The sequence below is a fragment of the Lichenostomus cassidix genome, chromosome 18 (assembly GCF_008360975.1).
Source record: "Lichenostomus cassidix isolate B80296 chromosome 18, HeHo_3.0, whole genome shotgun sequence".
NCBI lineage: Eukaryota > Metazoa > Chordata > Aves > Passeriformes > Meliphagidae > Lichenostomus > Lichenostomus cassidix.
The window spans coordinates 7,606,427-7,623,395 of NC_139498.1; the positions used below are offsets into that span (position 1 = coordinate 7,606,427).

The 16,969-nt window shown below is 50.9% G+C and overlaps 1 protein-coding gene across 10 annotated transcripts in view; it reads right to left on the reverse strand.

The window, feature by feature from the left end:
• The window catches only part of TNRC6C (trinucleotide repeat containing adaptor 6C), a 201,284-nt gene that overhangs the window by 98,992 nt on the left and 85,323 nt on the right, over positions 1-16,969 (reverse strand). The window lies entirely within an intron of this gene.

Here is a 16,969-nt window from a genome sequence, read left to right on the forward strand (position 1 = left end):
GCCAATGGCCGTCGGAGCATTCAGCCCTCCATCGCACACCCCCGCGGGGATGGGGGACACGGGAGAGCTGTGCCCCCCGGAGCAGTGCAGATGGGTGCAGATGGGTGTCGGTGCCTTCACACACACACACACACAGCCCGGGCGTTAGGGGTATTCACCCCTTCCTCACAACCCCCGGGGAGGGGGTGGCAGTAGGGCCGAACCCCCCCAAAGGGGTGTAAAAGGGCTTCTCCCCCAAAAAAGGGGTGCGGATGGGCTTCACCCCGCCCCGTGCGAGTGAGCTTCGGTGCATTCACACTTCGCCCTGTGCAAACGTCCCTCGGTGCATTCAACCGCCGAGGGTTGGGGGGAGAGGTGTGACAGCTGTGTCCCCAAAGGGGCTGTGACCCCCAAGGAGCTGTGACCCCCCCAAAGGGATGCGAAGGGGCTTCCCCCCCACCCCGTGCAAACCACCCCGTGTATTCACCCCTCCTCGCACACCGCCGCGGGCTGGGGCTCTGCGGGGTCCAGTCCTGGGGTGGAAAGGGGATTAAACACCATCCTGCTGCACCCCGAGTTGCCAACAGCCCCCCCTCTTTCTCCCGGCACCCCTTGCCGTACACATCCCTCCCTCTGGCTGTATCGGTGCCCTGGCATGTGCAGCGCAGGGCTGTGTGCCCAGCACATCACCCCGTGCCGGTGTGCAGAGGGCTGAGCACAGAGCTGTGAGCACACACCAGCGGGGACACCCTGGGTGACACTCCAAGGGACATGCCCAGCCCTCCAGGACACCCTCCTGCACAGCCCTGCTGGGCTCTTGGCCATCGGAGGGGATCCCCCGTCCTACCCAGGTTCCTCCAAAAATAATTCCGCTGTTTGGAATGCACTGGTGGCTGAGCGAGCCGGGGAATTGTGCACCTCGCGGAGGGGACAGGGAAATGTCACATCGCAGAGTGGCAGCGCTTGACTTGTCCCCCACAATAACCACATTAGCTGTTTCTTTGAGGAGAAAGTCGGGATCTGCTCTCAAAATACCACGGGGAGAGTGGAATGCAGAAAATGAGTCATTTTCGCTAAAAATTGTTGTGTCTGGGTCTTTCGGCAGATCCTCTCCGGTCCTCTCTCCTCTCCTGCTTCCTCTCCCCCTTCTGCAGCGAATGTTTTGGGAGCTGCAAGGAAACCCAGAGCCTGAATCTTTATTTGCTCAGGCTGTTCCATTTAACTCTGAACGGAACACGGGTTACAGAGCAGGGCTGCTCCTGCTGCCGATGGGATGGCACCCACGGCAGGGGATTTGGGGTCAAAAAGCACAGCCCCAGTAAAATTCCTATTGGGATTTGTGATGCCAGCCCCGAAGCCACCCTGTGCCAGCCCCTGGGCAAACGACACCAGGAGCCCGGAGCCCCTTGACCACTGGAGGGAGCCCATATTGTGCCAGAATGCAACAGAAACACTACGGGGAAGACAAAATAAAATACTAAAATATGAAATATCAGATCATTGTAGTCAGAACAAAGTGTCTTCTCCAGGTCAGACCGTGATCTATAGCGATGCAAAATGTTATAAAAATCAGATTTAAATGTCCTATTGTACTTCATCAGCACAAAGAAAGGAAAGAATTATTAAGAACAAGGCGCTTTTTTTTTTTCTCTTCCCACGTTTTGAATGTCAGTCTGGCACCTTTCACCGGGAGTGAAATCATTCGCGAGGATGGTGGCAGACCTGGCTTGGAGGGAAAATGCCCTTGTGTCATCCCAAGGGTCAGCTCTGCTTCTCTTCACTCCCCATGTTAAATGTAGGTCAGCACCTATAGACTCCTTCCCAACCTGCCCCGGAGCTGCAGCAGCTCAGCACTGCTACTTCCCAAGGAGATTTTGCTCTCCTGATAAGCCAGCCACCCCAGAGAAGCAGAACAGAAGCCATCCTCATCCTCAGCATGCACCTCCAGGAGGCTGCCCTGCACCGAAAACTCTGCTTGGCAATTGTGCCCAGGAATGTTCCTGGTTCCCTGAGTTATGTGTTGTGAACGTTGAAATATTTGTAATTCAAAACACACTTTTAACGCACAAATATTTCTGGCTCCGCAGAGCGATGCCAAGTTGCTGGAGACCCTGAAATGTCAAAATGGAATAAAACTGAAAGTGATTTGTGTACTAATCTGTTTTCTTGGCCCTGGCAAAATTACCATCAATAGCATGATGTAACCACAGCCCCACAGACACAGAGAGCCCGTTGTGCTTGACACCCATGTTCTAAATACTGTCCTCAAGGGGTAAAAACACATTCTAGTAAACTTTTCCTGTCTTACCTGAGCTCTTTTACCATTAAATACAGGGCTTTATCCAATGTAATTTTGGATTTTTTTCCCCTACTTTGGTCTCCCACTGGGGTTTTGCCCTCCTACTCCCCTGGTTGTGTTTCCTGGGAGCTTGCTCAGATCCTGGGAGCTCACTCAGATCCTGGGAGCTCACTCAGATCCATGGAGCTCACACAGGTCCTGGGAGCTCACTCAGATCCATGGAGCTCACACAGACCCATTGATCTCACTCAGATCCCAGCCATGTTTGCCCTCCCCTCACCATGAGCTGAGGCTCTGTAGCAGCTGCTGGCTGCTGTCACCACTTATGGTACATCTGTCCCCTAGTTGCCCCTCAGCCTGAGCTGACAGGACCCTGGCAGGGCACAGGCTTCTCCTTGAGCTGTGTTTTTGCAGAGCTGCTCCAGCACTGGAGCCATCACTCTATGCAGCTGCTGCTGCCTTTGAAACCTCTCCTTGCCCGCAGCAGTGCTCAGGTAGTGGCTTTTTGTCACACGTGAGTAAGAACAGATGTGAGCTGGTGTGAAGGGGAGGAAGAGGGACAGATGCTGCCAGCAGTTCAGTGCTCACAGAGCAGGAAGAGTTCCACTGCTGCCTTGTCAACCTCCACTTCCCCCATCTGCCTGTGTCTCGGGGACAGGGCTGTGACCAAAGTGTTCCCAGGGTGCTGGGCATGTTGGGTGGGTGGCTTTGAGCACAAAGAGCTAAGCACTCACTTACATACAGCCTTTCCTCTGCTGAGAGTGACAGAGCTGAGCTAACCAAAGGTCTTCACACATTCAGGGCTGTGTTGGGGTGGCTCAACCACAGCAAGGCAAAATATTCCTCCCCTGTAGCTGTTGTACCTCTTGCTTATTTTTGCATCATCCAACTGAGTACAAAAATGGGTCAAAATAGTCACCAAGCACTTCTTGCACTTCTCACTCAGCAATAACGAGCACACACAAAATTAATGTTAAAGCCCAACACGAGCACTGGCCATGATCCAAAGACACAAACAACCTCATTCCTTAGGGAGAATCCAGTCTCTGATGCTGAACAGGATTTCCCAGAGCCCACACAGAGTGAAGCTACACCTCCAAGGCTCTCCCTTGTCTGAGGTGATGCTCAGAGGCTGGGTGGGCAGGATTGCACTGGGAAGCCAGGATCCAGGATCCCACAGGCTCTTCCCAGGTTTTCCAAGGATAGGACTGTGCAAAATATTTGTGTGGAGTCCCTCTGAAGGATGCAAGCACATCCCTCCTGGCCACTCTACCACAAATTGTGTCTTTAGGACGGACACTTAAACAGAATCACAGAATCATAGAATGGTTAAATTGGAAAGACCTCAAAGATCTTTGATCAAACAACTAATGAACTGTCCTGAACTTATACATCACTTTTTTAATGGAAAAACTCACTTTAATAAATCTGTTTCTCTCCCCACATTTTCCTCCCCGTTGCTGGGACCATGGCCTGCTATGAGACATCCACTTTGGGGTGACTGTACCCAGCTAGGAAATATCCTCCCCATGGCACTGGCCCAAAGCAGAAAAGGCTCCTGATAACCTGGCACCCTGGGCTCCTCCTGATGTCTGGCACAGACATTTCACATCAGCAAACCCACTGTGGTGAGCATCATCACAGGAGTCTGACAGCTCACCTCTTACCCCTGAGCTGGATGAGCTGATTCCCCTTTTTTTTTTGTGTAACAACCAAATACTTGAAACATTTGCCCAGAAAACACAACATCTGGATTCAATTCCCTCCCCAAGCCGAGAGTCTCTAACCTGGATTTCCCACGAGAGAGATGTAGCACGATGCTAAACAGCAATCTGGCAAGGGGGAAAACAAGGTATTTTTTTATTCTTGCTCTCCAAGCAGAGCTATTGTACAAACAGGAACACAAGTGTCCTGAGGCCAAAAAAGCGAGCAAGAAGCGCATGACTCCCTACCCTGCCTGCCACAGCAGCAGTGATAACACGTTCTGCTTATTATCAATAGCTGTTTTACAATAAATACATAATCTGCCCTGAACAGAGGGCTCAGAGCCCAGGATTTGCTCACCCTATAGCTCACCCCATAGCTTACCCTATAGCTTATTTTGGGGGAGAGGAAGGAATGGTTTAGAGGTTGGAAGCTGTGAATGTGGCACTTCCAGTTGAGTGGATAAGCTGGAGGAGTGTGCAGGGATGCAAATTTCCCATTGTGCTTCTGAGAATAAAAGTATTGCCATTAATCAGTTTCTCTTCCTGTGTTTTTTAGGTCATCATTTATTGGTACAAGGGGGCTGAACAAGCAGAGGGAAGACACAGAGTGTTCCAGCGGCACAGGCAGTGCTCCTCTTCCAGGCACGGCTGCAGATAGTGCAGAAAACCCTGGTTTTGTACAGAAAACCCTTGCTGAGCATGCAAACCCCCAGTGAAATACTGGAGTTGTCACCTCTGGCACTGACAGGGGCACCAAGCCAAGTGGCTGTAATAAAAATCCTGCAGCAGAAAGGGAAAAACCCCTGATTACCCAACAATGAACTGAGAGGAAGCTGCCAGTGCTTCTTTGCTGAAAAGAAGCCTTTCCAAAAAGGCTTTTCCAAGCCTTCCTCAGCTTGGAGATTTTTATCTTCACCCCACACAGAGCCTCCTGCATGTATGGGAAGCACTGAAGTTGTTTGCATGATGTGCTCAGAAGCCAAGGTGCCTTTGGCTTTCCTACCTGTTTGCAAGTCTCTTATCCCAGTGGAAATAAAGCAGAGTTGGGGGCAGGCCACAAAAAGGTTAATTTGCTGTATATACCAGACTGACCTTTTTGGCAGCTCAAACAGCTGCACCCAATAAACACCCAAGGGATGGAAATTCTTCTGAAACCAGTGGTAGGGAGGAGAATATGTTCTAGCACCCCACCAGCTATCAAAGCAGTGCTGAAAGAACTTGCAAACAGTTAAATTAAAAAATAAACCCCAGTGCTGGGGCCAGGCAGTGCTCCCACACTGGTTCTGAGGTGCCTGTGGCAGCCCAACACCATTTCCTTAGGACAAACCAGCCTTTGGTGGGGTTTTGCAGCAGGGCTTTTTAATATGTGTCAGTCATCTAATGCTGGCAGTGGAACAAGGCAACAGAACTGACTTCAGCCTCCAACATTTCTGTTGGAGGATTTCTTTATCTCACATGTGCTAAGTGTGGGCATCACCCTCACTCCAACACCTCCTAATCCTGGGAGCTTTTCAGGGTAAAGGATGGCAGAATGGCAAATACTTACAGCTACAGCTCCTTTCCAATGAGTTGCTGGGCCAACAAGTTAAAAATGAGTTGTGGTAGCCCATATGGATGAGAAAAAAACAAGATTCTCAGTCAGTTTTTATGAGACCAGGTGACGGATCCAATGGTAAAAGAGTTTTTCCCGATGTCCTGGCTAACACACATCAGAATAATGTGACCTCTCTAAAATCTTCCCATATTTTCAGAGGGCCAGAACATCAACTTCTTTCTTTCTTTGATTAAGCTGGGCATCCTGGCTGCTGCCTTCCTTCTCTGTCAGTGGCAGAGAACCTTTTGAAGGGGATTGATGCCAATATAATGCACATTTATTTCCTGCCTTGGGAGCTTTGGGTGAAATCTCCCTGCTGTGATGACTGTTATTCTGCACAGACTCACCAGGTATCAACACTTCGGGTTGGATTGTACCTAGGGCAGCTTCTGTATTCCTGACAGAGCTGATATGACTTATCCCTGGGGTGAGGAGGTGGGAGAGAAAGAATTGCTTGTGACAGATACTAGTCATGTTGCCTAATGAAGTTTTGCAAGGTGTTCAGAAACAGCAGGATGGGGTCAAATCAGGGAAGGTCATGCTGCTGGAAGCTGCAATCCTGAGTCAAGACCTGGCTTCTCCCCAGAGCCTGTCACTCTGCTCCCTACCCGGCTGGCGGAGCTGCTCGGATTGCAAAGAATTTATTGACACCCACCCACCATCCCTAAAGTTTTATGGCAATATAGATCCATTAGAAATCCATTTTACAGAGGTATTAAAATAATGAAGGTGAGAATTAAGAGAGCAGCACACTCCTTGGAAAACCCACTGATGATAATATACTGCTTTAAAGAAAGTTATCGTGCAGTCCCCTTAAAGAAAGTTATCAATTAGTCACTGTATCAGACATGGGAGAATTGTTCCCTGAAGAGGATTTTAGGAGGAAAGCCATTGACTAAGTGATGAATTTATCACTGGGGGTTGCATGGCTCCATGGATTAAGATGACATGGCACAGAGGGCTCGGAGAGCAGCCTGAGATCCTGGTGGCCCTGGGGAGGTTCAGGAAGGAGCAGGCATTGGTGTGGGGTGAGATGTGACACTGCTGCCAGGCAGGGTGACAGGGAAGAGCTGTGACCCCACTGGGGTGGATCAGAGCTCCCACATGCCCAGCGAGCTCAGGGCACTGGGCAGACACTCCCACAGCTGTACCTGCTGCAGTGCTGGCCTGGGGATGCTGCCCTGTGTTCTCCTTCCCTACAGCTTTCCAGACCACCTCAAGTGCTGTGTAGGATCAAAACACGATGGATTTTCTGGTACAGATGCCCCACTGCAAGCAGGGACATCAGAGCTGATGTCAAACACACCTTGGGCAGGGGCTGGTAGGGGGGATTGGTCTGTCCCTGCAGCTGAGCTGTGCAATGCCCTGAGGTGAGCCAGGGTGGCAAAGGCTGAAGTCAAAGTACAAAGTACAAAGCCTACTTGGCTCGTGCAGCTCAGAAAACTGAACATGGACAGAGGAAGGAGCCATTGGAGATGGCTTTTCTCTGTGGACAACCATCACCTGGTAACATCTAGACAGGATGAGCACATGTTCCATCCCAGCAGGCTGGGGGAGACACAAAAGAGAGAGGGCTGTCGAATTAAAAGGTTGTGAACGTTGTCTAGAACTGGGAGAAATCATAGTGTTTCCATGAAATTGGAATAAACTTGCAGAATAGTTTGTTTTGATCCAAACCATCCCTGGAGGTATTTAAAAGAGGTGTAGCTGTGGTGCTGAGTGACACAGTCTAGTGCTGGTTTTGGCAGTGCTGGGTTAATTCTTGGACTTGATCTTGAAGGTTTTTTCCAACCTAAATAATTCTAAGGTTCCATAAATCTACATTTCTCGATGCAAAGGCGTTTTGTGAGCCCAAAGCTGCCCTCCTCTATTGCTGCATGGCTGAAGGGGCTCCTGGGGTGACCGTGGCACTCACCCTCTGCCCACACCTCGCTCAGCTCAGCTGAGAAGCTCAGCAAAGCCCTGACAAATTGCCAAGCTCTCCTGAGATAAATAATCACAAACAAAAATATTTGTGTTTACTGTGGGGATTTGTCTGTGCATAATTATGCATTAGTCATTACGAGGACTACAGGAGAGTTTTACACATGTAAATATGTTCAGTTAATTAGACAGGACTGCTTTTGGTTTGTTTCTTCTCTGCAGTCTGATCCTGAAGTCATCAAACACTCCTGGATCACGAGGCTGGCTGAACGATGTACGTGAGGAAAACAGCTCTCTCCCTGCTCGTAATGCAGCCCTGGGTATCGATATATTTTCCTTTAAAATACTTCTTGTAGCTTTTCTGTTACAGCCTCGAGGTACTTCACACGGTGCAGCACAACCTTCGCACTGCTCTCTCTGTTCATGTTTCAAGGGGAGATCAGATGGATTTCTCAGGTAACACAGTATAAGACATTATTTTCTTCTGAAACATTTTTAAGTGCAGCAGCTTTTAGTAATCTTCTAGCATCTTCTCCTATGTATGACAGAGTCTATTAATGTCATTTGCATGAGAAGTACACAATAAATCATTCATGCACAGTTTAGTACAGGTTAAGTGTAACAGCCTAACTGTGATTTTCTATAAGAAAATCAGAGCTGCTCATCAACTGGTGTAAATCAGCAGTGCTCCATCAAAGCCACTGAGTCACACCAACTAATTGCTTGGCCCAGGGGAAAGATTTAGGCAAAAAAAGGAGAAGGGAAGAGCACGATTCCTGATTCCTTCCTCATTGGAAGGACTTTCTCCTGAGAGCTTCTCTCCTAAAAACCTTTCCAAAGAAAATCCATAGGCTTTGGGGCAGCACAGCCTGGCCTGCCCAAGGCCATTGCTGTCCTGCTGGCAGCCCTGGGCTCTGCTGTGGCCACACTCCTGCAGAGTGAGCAGTGTTCTGAGGAGCCAGCCTGGAGCAGGGCCAGGAGCTCAGCAGGGAACCTTGGGCTTGCCCTGGCACCGAGGGTGGGAGGAAGATCGAATTCCCCAAGAACCTGCAGCTGTCACTTAGGCAAAAGCCTGGAACAACAGCAAAAGTAGCTCCAACCCCTCCGTGCTGGGGGGATTGAACTAGATGACCTTTAAGGTCCATTCCAACCCAAACCATTCTGTGATCCCATGATTTGGGACAGTGTGGTGCCCATGGATCAATCTCTGCTTCACTGCTTGGTTGTTCTCCACATTTGGACCCCATTTGCTCATGGGATGAGGAGGCATTCCCTGCCAGCAGGGCAGCACAGCAAACCCCCCTTGGGAGATACCAGTGGGGAAAGGGGCACCCTGCTGTACCCAGCCTGGTCTGGACGGGAACAGAAATTCCTTTGCAGTGACGTGGAATTTGTCACCCGCTCTGGAAAGGGGCCACATGGGCACGAGAGCAGCAAGGGGTCCCTGGAGGGGTGGTTAAGGCAAAACCCCAATTGTCCCCCAGCAGTGCTGGTAACTGATTGTGGCTGCAGCACTGAGTGGCTCAGGGAGGGAGTGAGCATGGGCACAGCTTCACTCAGAAATTAAGATCTTCCTCCTCCCCTCCTCCTGTTCTCTCTCTCTGTTTTTCAGCCTGGTTCTTGTTCTCAGCTCGGCGGCGGGTGGGACAGAGGCTCATTGTTCACACTGCTCAGGGAACGCGCCGCGGGACTGATCTTATTAGAGCTGGGGCCATGGCCGGGCCAGCCCGGGAGGAGCTGCTGCCTGTCAGCACATCCTGGGGCTCCTCCTGGGGGGGACATCCTCGGGGAGCTCCTGGGGGGACATCCTTGGGGGACATCCTGGGGGCAAATCCTGGGGACACATCCCAGGGAACATCCTTGGCAGACATCCTGGGGGCTCATCTTGGGGACACAACCTGGGGACACATTCTTGGGCCACATCCTCAGGGGACACATCCTGGGGACACATCCTCAGGGACTCATCATAGGCAGAGGCAGCCCATGTCCCCCACTGCCTTGGGTCAGTGCACCCACTCAGCTTCACTCACTTGATTTTAGGCTGAGGTTTCAGAGGTCTGCTTGTGCTCAGTGCTTTTGAATCAAACACTTGGTAGCTCAAATCCAGCGGTGCAAATGAAGGTGAAAGTGCAGAGTGCTGCATCCAGGACCTCAGGAGCTCTAGAGATTGCCATGGCAAGGGCATAAACAGCAAGGCTGTTTTAACCTCCTTGGCCAAATACATCACAGTTTCTGCCTGTTTCTCCCCACTGCCCCCTGCTCATTTGGGACACAACACCCTACAGAGAAAGCCAGAAAAACGTTTAGATCCTACAAATTTTGCATATGGGGGAGAAAAACTAGAGGAGGGTCTCCACTAAGTGCACAGCAACTTGCTGGCTGTGCTCCTGATTAGACTTAGAGCCAGCCAGGCCGATCGAGAGCATCTTCTAAATGCTCAAATACCAGCAGGAAGTTGCACAATCTCAGGCTATTTATTTGTTACTTATAAAGAACACAATTTTGAATGCACTGGCTAAATAAGAATTAATTGTGTTAAAAATTCAGGTTAACAAATGCTGTAAGAATTTGTCTTAGGGGAAATAAAAGGGAACAACAGCAAAAAAAAAAATCTCGGGCACTAATGATTAGAGCAAAACCCTGATGTTAAGAGGACTTTGTCTCAGTGGAAGCAAGTTACTCATCTTTTCCAGAAGATACATGCATGCATTGCAAAATGTTTATTTTGTACTCTCTGAAGTGGTTAATCTACATGCAAAGCAATGAAAAGGTGCCTTATTAGGCTAATTGCTAATAAAAAAAAAAAAAAAAGAGAGAGAAAAAAAAAAAAAGCCAGAACTACTGCGAGCAAATATTTAAAAACAGATGCAGAAGGCTGTGAAAACAAACACCATCTCGTTTTTCCATGAAGTTTTCCCACCAGAAATCAGCCAGTTCAAAGAGACGTCCGGTTAATGCGGTACCTCCAGGCTGCCGGCGCTGGAGCTGTTCATTAGCCGCCGCCTAATTCTGTGATGCAGAACTGGATTAATGGAAAGGTGACTGGGAAGCCACCGAGGGACCTGCTAATGATACTGCTTCGTCCTTAGAGAAGTCCTCTCTAGCCTTGCCCACGTGCAGCAAAACACACACCATCAGGATACAATGCCACATTATCACAAGAAAACACTTTGGAGAGGGGAAGAAGATGTCATCACCGAGTGGTGCTGGGAACTGGCGAAGCCCAAGATGGAAAAATAATTGCATGCATGTTTTTTAATACAACAGGATTCCCCCAAGCTCATTAAAGCAGATGGAAGTTTTAAAACCTGTATTACTTTAAAAATTAATTTACAGCTGTGGGGCTTGGTGGCCCAGAGAACATTAAAATGATAAATCCGGAAAGGTGATGTGAGCAGAAAGGAGGATTGCTTTGGTCACAACATGGCCTTGTGCAGCTGGGAAGGGGAGATGGCACCGTTTTGTTCCTGTCTGACAGTTACCTCTGCTGTGCCATTTCTGGGCTTAACCCAGATTTTAAAATACTCTGACAAACCATTAAAATCTCCTCCCAAGTGATGTGTCAGCCAGAAACGATCTTGGTGCCTCTCTGCTTCATTAGACACTGGCTGATGTGGTGAAGGAGGTGATATGGACACCTGCATTTTGGAGCACAGGAGAGCCCTGTCAGGGCTGGATGTCTGCACTGGGTCATGGCACTGGCTTGTGGCACCAGCTTGTGGCACTGGCTCATGGCATGGGCATCCACACCAGTCCATGGCACCAGGTCACAGTCTGGACATCCACACCAGTCCATGGCCCTGGCTCGTGGCACCAGCTTTTCCATCTCCTAGGGCTGAGCAGTTCTGCTGCCTTGTTCCCCTCGCTGCAGCCCCAGCCTCCAGCCAGACAGCCCCAGCAATGCCCTAATTCCCCCGCTCAGCAGCCTCTTCCCAAGACAAGCTGTGCCTGTCTGAGATCACGGCAGTGTGCCCAGGGCCAGGGCAGGGGCAGCTGCTTGCACGGCTTCTGGCACACCAGGTCAGCCAGGCAGGGAATCCTTCACCCTGCACAGCCACCACCCTCAGCTGGGACAGGGACAGCCCTGGCCACGGGTGAAGTGGTGGGACAAAGCCACGCAGCTCCTCGGAGCCCCGTGGGGGATGGACCATCTCTTTCCTGCTGAATATCTGTCCAATTCCGAGCACCGAGGGCTGGGATGGGCGAGGTAACGCGGAACAAAGGCTGCAGGCAGGTTGTATTCAGCTCACACCAGCTACCTCTGGCTGCTGGGAAGAAAGGAGCCCTTTGTTTGGAAACAGCAGCTACTCCCACCACACCACACCACACCAGGCACGGGCTCCACACAGAACCCCACGGTACACACAGGAGTGGTTTGGCACAAAATGGGACCTGTGCTAATTCCCCCTCCCCGTGCTATCCTCTGAGCAGGGAGCACTTGGCTCTCCAAAGGTTGGAGTGCAATGAAATCCCAGCCTGGGAATGTGCCCCACAGAGCCCACGGTGGAGACAGAGCCCAGCTGGTGTGGCCGAAGGTGCTGCAGCCCCAGAACACACGCTGGTCACAGGCAGCTGGGCTGACATGGCTCTGGGGCTGCAGTGCCAGGCTCTGCACTGTCCCCACTGTCCCCAGGGAGGTGGCCAGCCTCATGCACATCCTTCCACTGGCATCACTGCTGCTGCACCAGGGAGATCCTGTGTTAAGGTGGTTTCTCCCTGCAGACAGTGTTACTGGGATCCCCAGGCTGTTCCCTAGGCACTGTGAGCCCCAAAGCCACAGCAAACCCCATTATCCAGGCACAAGGCATCCTCACTCACACATCCCACAGCCTCTCTGCTGCAGCGTTTATTATAACATGGTTCTAGTTTCCCTCCTCTCACCCAACAAATTAACTTTACCAGTAAATTAACTTTATTCCGGCGCTGGTCAGCCTGTCAGAGGGTAGCCAGGCGGATTTTCCCCCTGGCCGTTCCGGGAGGCCCCTTGCCCTGCAGCAGCACCGTGACTCACCGGCTTTCAGGCTGCCTATTGAAGGGACCAGAGCTCAAACAAAGCCCCCATTCACTCCCAGGCCTCTGCTAGTTTTTCTTTGAGCCCTCGCTGCTTTATTTTTATTCTTTCCCAAACATTGTTGGCTAATTTCATTGACAAAATTCATAACTTGGGGTTGGAGAGCTCGCTCCTATTCAGCTACGAGCGCTGGGGGGTTTTGTTTTTCTTTTCCTTGCTGCCCATCGTGCCTCATTCTCTGCATCATCCTGAAGGCAGTTTCCAGCCTGTGCCATGCTGAAGGACACAGCCCTGCACAGAGGGTTTAGGTGCTCCTCAGTTTTTGGATGGAGAAGAAAAAACACCACGACAAGATCTGAACCCAAAGCACGAGGGTGAGTCTGGGGGCAGCATGTACAGAACTGAAATTGTTCACTGCAGAACTGAGTGACCCCTGGAAGCACACAGCAAACATTTAAAATCAAAAGCCTGTTTAACTTTTATATCTGCAGTACTCCACGTCCAGTCCAGCTAATTACAGCCCTTTAAAAACATCTGCATTTCATAAAGGACTAAGTTTCCTTCCCCTCAGGCTGCCCCTCCTGAGACATCCCTCTCCAGGCTGCTGGGTTACACAGTAATTACAATCCACAAGTACCTGACATCACCACCAAGTGCAGTGCATTATGGTTTCGAAAACAAGAGAAACAATATTGCTCAAGATGGGGCTGAGCCAAAACCTCAGCTCCAAACACCATCATTTTTTCTGGCAGAGTTGAGAGCCAGAGCCCTGCGTGGCAGCCAGGGCCCCCCTGGAAATGTCACAGGCAGAGAATGGAGGAGTCACTCCATGCTTTGGGCAGAGGACATTCCTCCTGCCTGCTGGCTGGAGGGGTTTAAATACATGCAAGGCATCACTGGGAGACCTGCAGTCCCTCTGCCCTGGAGCCAGAGCCCCCTCAGCCCATCCAGCCCCAAACGAGGGTGCTGGAATGTGCCAGACCAGCATTTTGGGAAGGGATATGGGCTGGATCCAAAGCAGGTCCAGGGTGGGAGTGGGCAGCACCACCCGCCTGAGTGGCCAGCAGCACCAGCCCCACACCAGCACAGGCAAACAGCCCAGGGAGCCTGAGGTGGGGAAATCACTAATGTCAGTGCAAGGAGTTGAGGTTTTTTCTCTCCCTTCCAGCTGGGAGGAGGCAGAGTCTGCCTTGAAAGGACCTGCAGCAAGCTTATCTGTGCTCTATACATCCATACAAACACACACATGTAATATATACACATCATTTGCCTTATGGCCACCTCAGTGCACTCAGCTGGTACCTAAAGCAAAGTCCTTAAAGGTGTTTTATGTGGTAAATCCCATTCTTCCTCCTCTCCAGAGACAGAGGCAGGTTCTAGGGTGAGAGCAGGGCAGGAGCACCAGCCCCACTGACCTGCAGGAGCAGCCCCCATGGCCTGCCACCTTCTTGCTTTGCTAAGCTCTCAGGGCCAGGTCTCTTTCCTTGTTCATTTATCGCCTTGTTTCCCTGCAGAGAGGAGCTGGTTAGAGGAGAAAGAGTGTGATTTTCAGTCCACAGAGCAAGCAATTTACTTTTTTAAGGTTGTTTGCCAAAACCACATTCCTGCCTCAGCTCCCAGTCCAAGCAGAGGGGAAGCTGAGATCAGAAACGAGAGTCGTAGGCTGCTTTTGCTCAATAGCTTGTGCTCTCTCTGCCTCGTGTGAGAGCTGAGCTCACTCAAGGGTTGAGGCGTCCTCTGTACCTTCACATCTGAACAACGAGCAGGGAAAGCAAAAACCACAGGATTTCCTCTGCTGTCAGCAATACCCAATAAATTCACAGCAAGAGCAAGCCTTTAAAAAGCAAAAAATAAAACTACAAATCCCCCAAACCAAACATTTTATCCTTTCCCGGTCTAATTGGGGAATAAACTTAATATCTAATTTTAAGGATGAAGTGAAAAGGAAAGGGATGAAAGCGAGTGGAGGGAAGTGCTGCACCCAGCCGTGATCACAGGCAGCAGGCTGGGGCTGCATCTCCAGAGGCAGCAGCAGCTCTGCCTTGATGTGCTCGAGGCAGTGGGGCTGTGGCAGGAGTCAGGCCCTTCTCTGCCTGGCACAGCTGGTGGGAGCCAGTCTCTGCCACCATCAGAACCTGGGAAACCATGGAAAACGATGAGCAGCCCGTGCTGGGCAGTGCTGTGTGCTGGGAGGAGCTGGAGCACGGAGGGTGCTAGTGTGGGGGACTGAGCTCTGTCTCCCTTATCTTGGGTGCAGCCCCACTCAGCTCAATGGGGTGATTCCTGGGTGAGACCTCCTGTCCCTCCATCCCAAAGCAGCCTTAAAAGTGCCCTGGATGGGCATGAGATGATTTTACATCAATTGAAGGATGCTCTGGTGATGCAGAGATGCAAGTGCTGCTGCCCTGAACCTGTAGGGAACCAGGCTGGGGGTGGACAGCCTGGTTGGGGATGTAGGGTCTGACCCCTCTTCCCTCACTCCACCCTCTGGCTGCCCACGCTGCTCTCCTGCTGGCTCAGGACCCTCAGTCCCTCTGGATGTGCCCAGCTGGTGACATGGAGTGCCCCTCACCACTGCCCCTAGCCAGGTCTGCTCAGCATGGCCACAAAGCCTGGAAGTTGGGCTATTGCACAGCTTTCCCTCAGCATCCTCACTTCTTCCCAAAGCCCCATCAGTTTCCCAAACATCACAAAGCTCTTCCAGCCAAAGCAGGCTGGGAAATACCTGCTGCCCATGAGAGATAGTGTGGTCAAGGAGTGCTCCTGGGAAGCTCTGGACAGGTCACTCCTGGGCCCCCAGGCCTGTGCAGGTGCCCTGCTGTGTTCCCCAGGTCCCCTGGGTTTGGTGCCACTGAAGCAGTCCCCAGGGGGAAGTGGCACAGCCCCAAAATGTGGGGACCTTGCTGGCAGCCAGCTGCTCCTTGCAGATCTCCCTCAGCTTCACAATTCCCCAAACGGGAGAGATTCCTTAAGGAAAGGTGAGATGTCTGTGCTTGCTTGTCTTTAAAGTGCAGTTTACCAAAATAACTCCTACTTTTGAGACCTGTTTCTTCTTTCCTTGCTTTCACTTCCACAAACAACCCCTCACCTCTGCTGCCTCCAGGGCAGCCCAGCCACACACCAGAGCAGTGCTCCCATCCCAGGTTCCTGGCCACCCTCCTGGTTTGGGTGTTACATCACATCGAGGACAATGAAATACACACTGGATGCTGCTCTGCTCCTCGAAGGGTTTGCCACGTGCATGTCAGCTCTGGGTGCTCCAGGAAGCCCCATGGATGGGATGAACAGAGCCCTGGCACCCTGGTCCATCCTCTGAAAGAGCTGGTGTCCCTTTCCACCAGCAGTGCTGGGGTTTATTCTTAAATTAAGGCTCTTGGCTAATTATTTTCTCTCCCCATTGCCCTTCCCTTCTCCCAGCTATAACCCTTCCATGCTGTGTGTTTGGTTTGGTGCTCCAGCCTCTCCCCCTGCATGAGGTGCATGGATACCCATGGGTTGAACCAGCTTTTGTCCAAGCAGGAGCATCCCACAAAAGCCTGGTGATGCAGGAGGAAAGCCATGGTGCTCCTCAGTCCCTCTCAGAAAGCCAAAAAGCCCCAACCAAACCATCCAAGGGCACTAAAGCACCACTGGGCTCATGCTCCCCACTTAGCAGTTTCCCAAGACTCGAACAGAGGGTTTCCCCTTCATCTCCACAGTGACACAGGGACAGGAGGGCACAGCCCAGCCTGGCAGGCCGGTGTGTCTATAGGGCAGATACATCCTTCAGTGGGAAGAAAAAATAATTTTCTGTAAAGGATTTGTCTTTCTACATGGAGAGAAGAGATATTTATATTAGAAAAAAAGGCTTGTAATATACCAGAATACCTTCCTCCCTCACCAAAGGTCAAACTTAGATCCAATTTCAGTCAGGAGGGAGACGTCTGTCAGACAAGCACTAATCACTATTTAGTATTCATATTCACCTATTAGAAGCTCCATGCTGTAAACATGTCTATGAATTAACAAGGCATCTGGCCTCTCTTATACAATATGAGCAGCTTGGATCATAAAGTGTCTGCAGAAAATAAAAAGTGCCTTCCATCTGTCTCTCCCAAATATCACTGCTATCACCAAAGCAAACAGACCGGCTCTTCCCAAGCAGCTCCAGCCCCCTCCCCCAGAACGTGTTAGTCAAACAAAAACAAGCGTTTCACCGAGAGCACTTGACAGATCTGAAACGGCTCCGAGGAGCCAGGCGCAAATTAAGAACTGGGGAAAAATTAGCTGAAAGATAACTGGGGGGAAAAAAAAAGCTTCCTAATAACAAGGTCTTTTCTTAGCCCTGTGAGTAATTATCCGCAGTGCTGGCGCTGCTGAAGCCAGGGGAAGGTCAGTGCTGCCTGGCAGAAGATTCATGGGGATGGCAGGAGCTGTGCCAGGGCAGTGCCACCGTGGGAATTGCTGTCCCCAGCTGG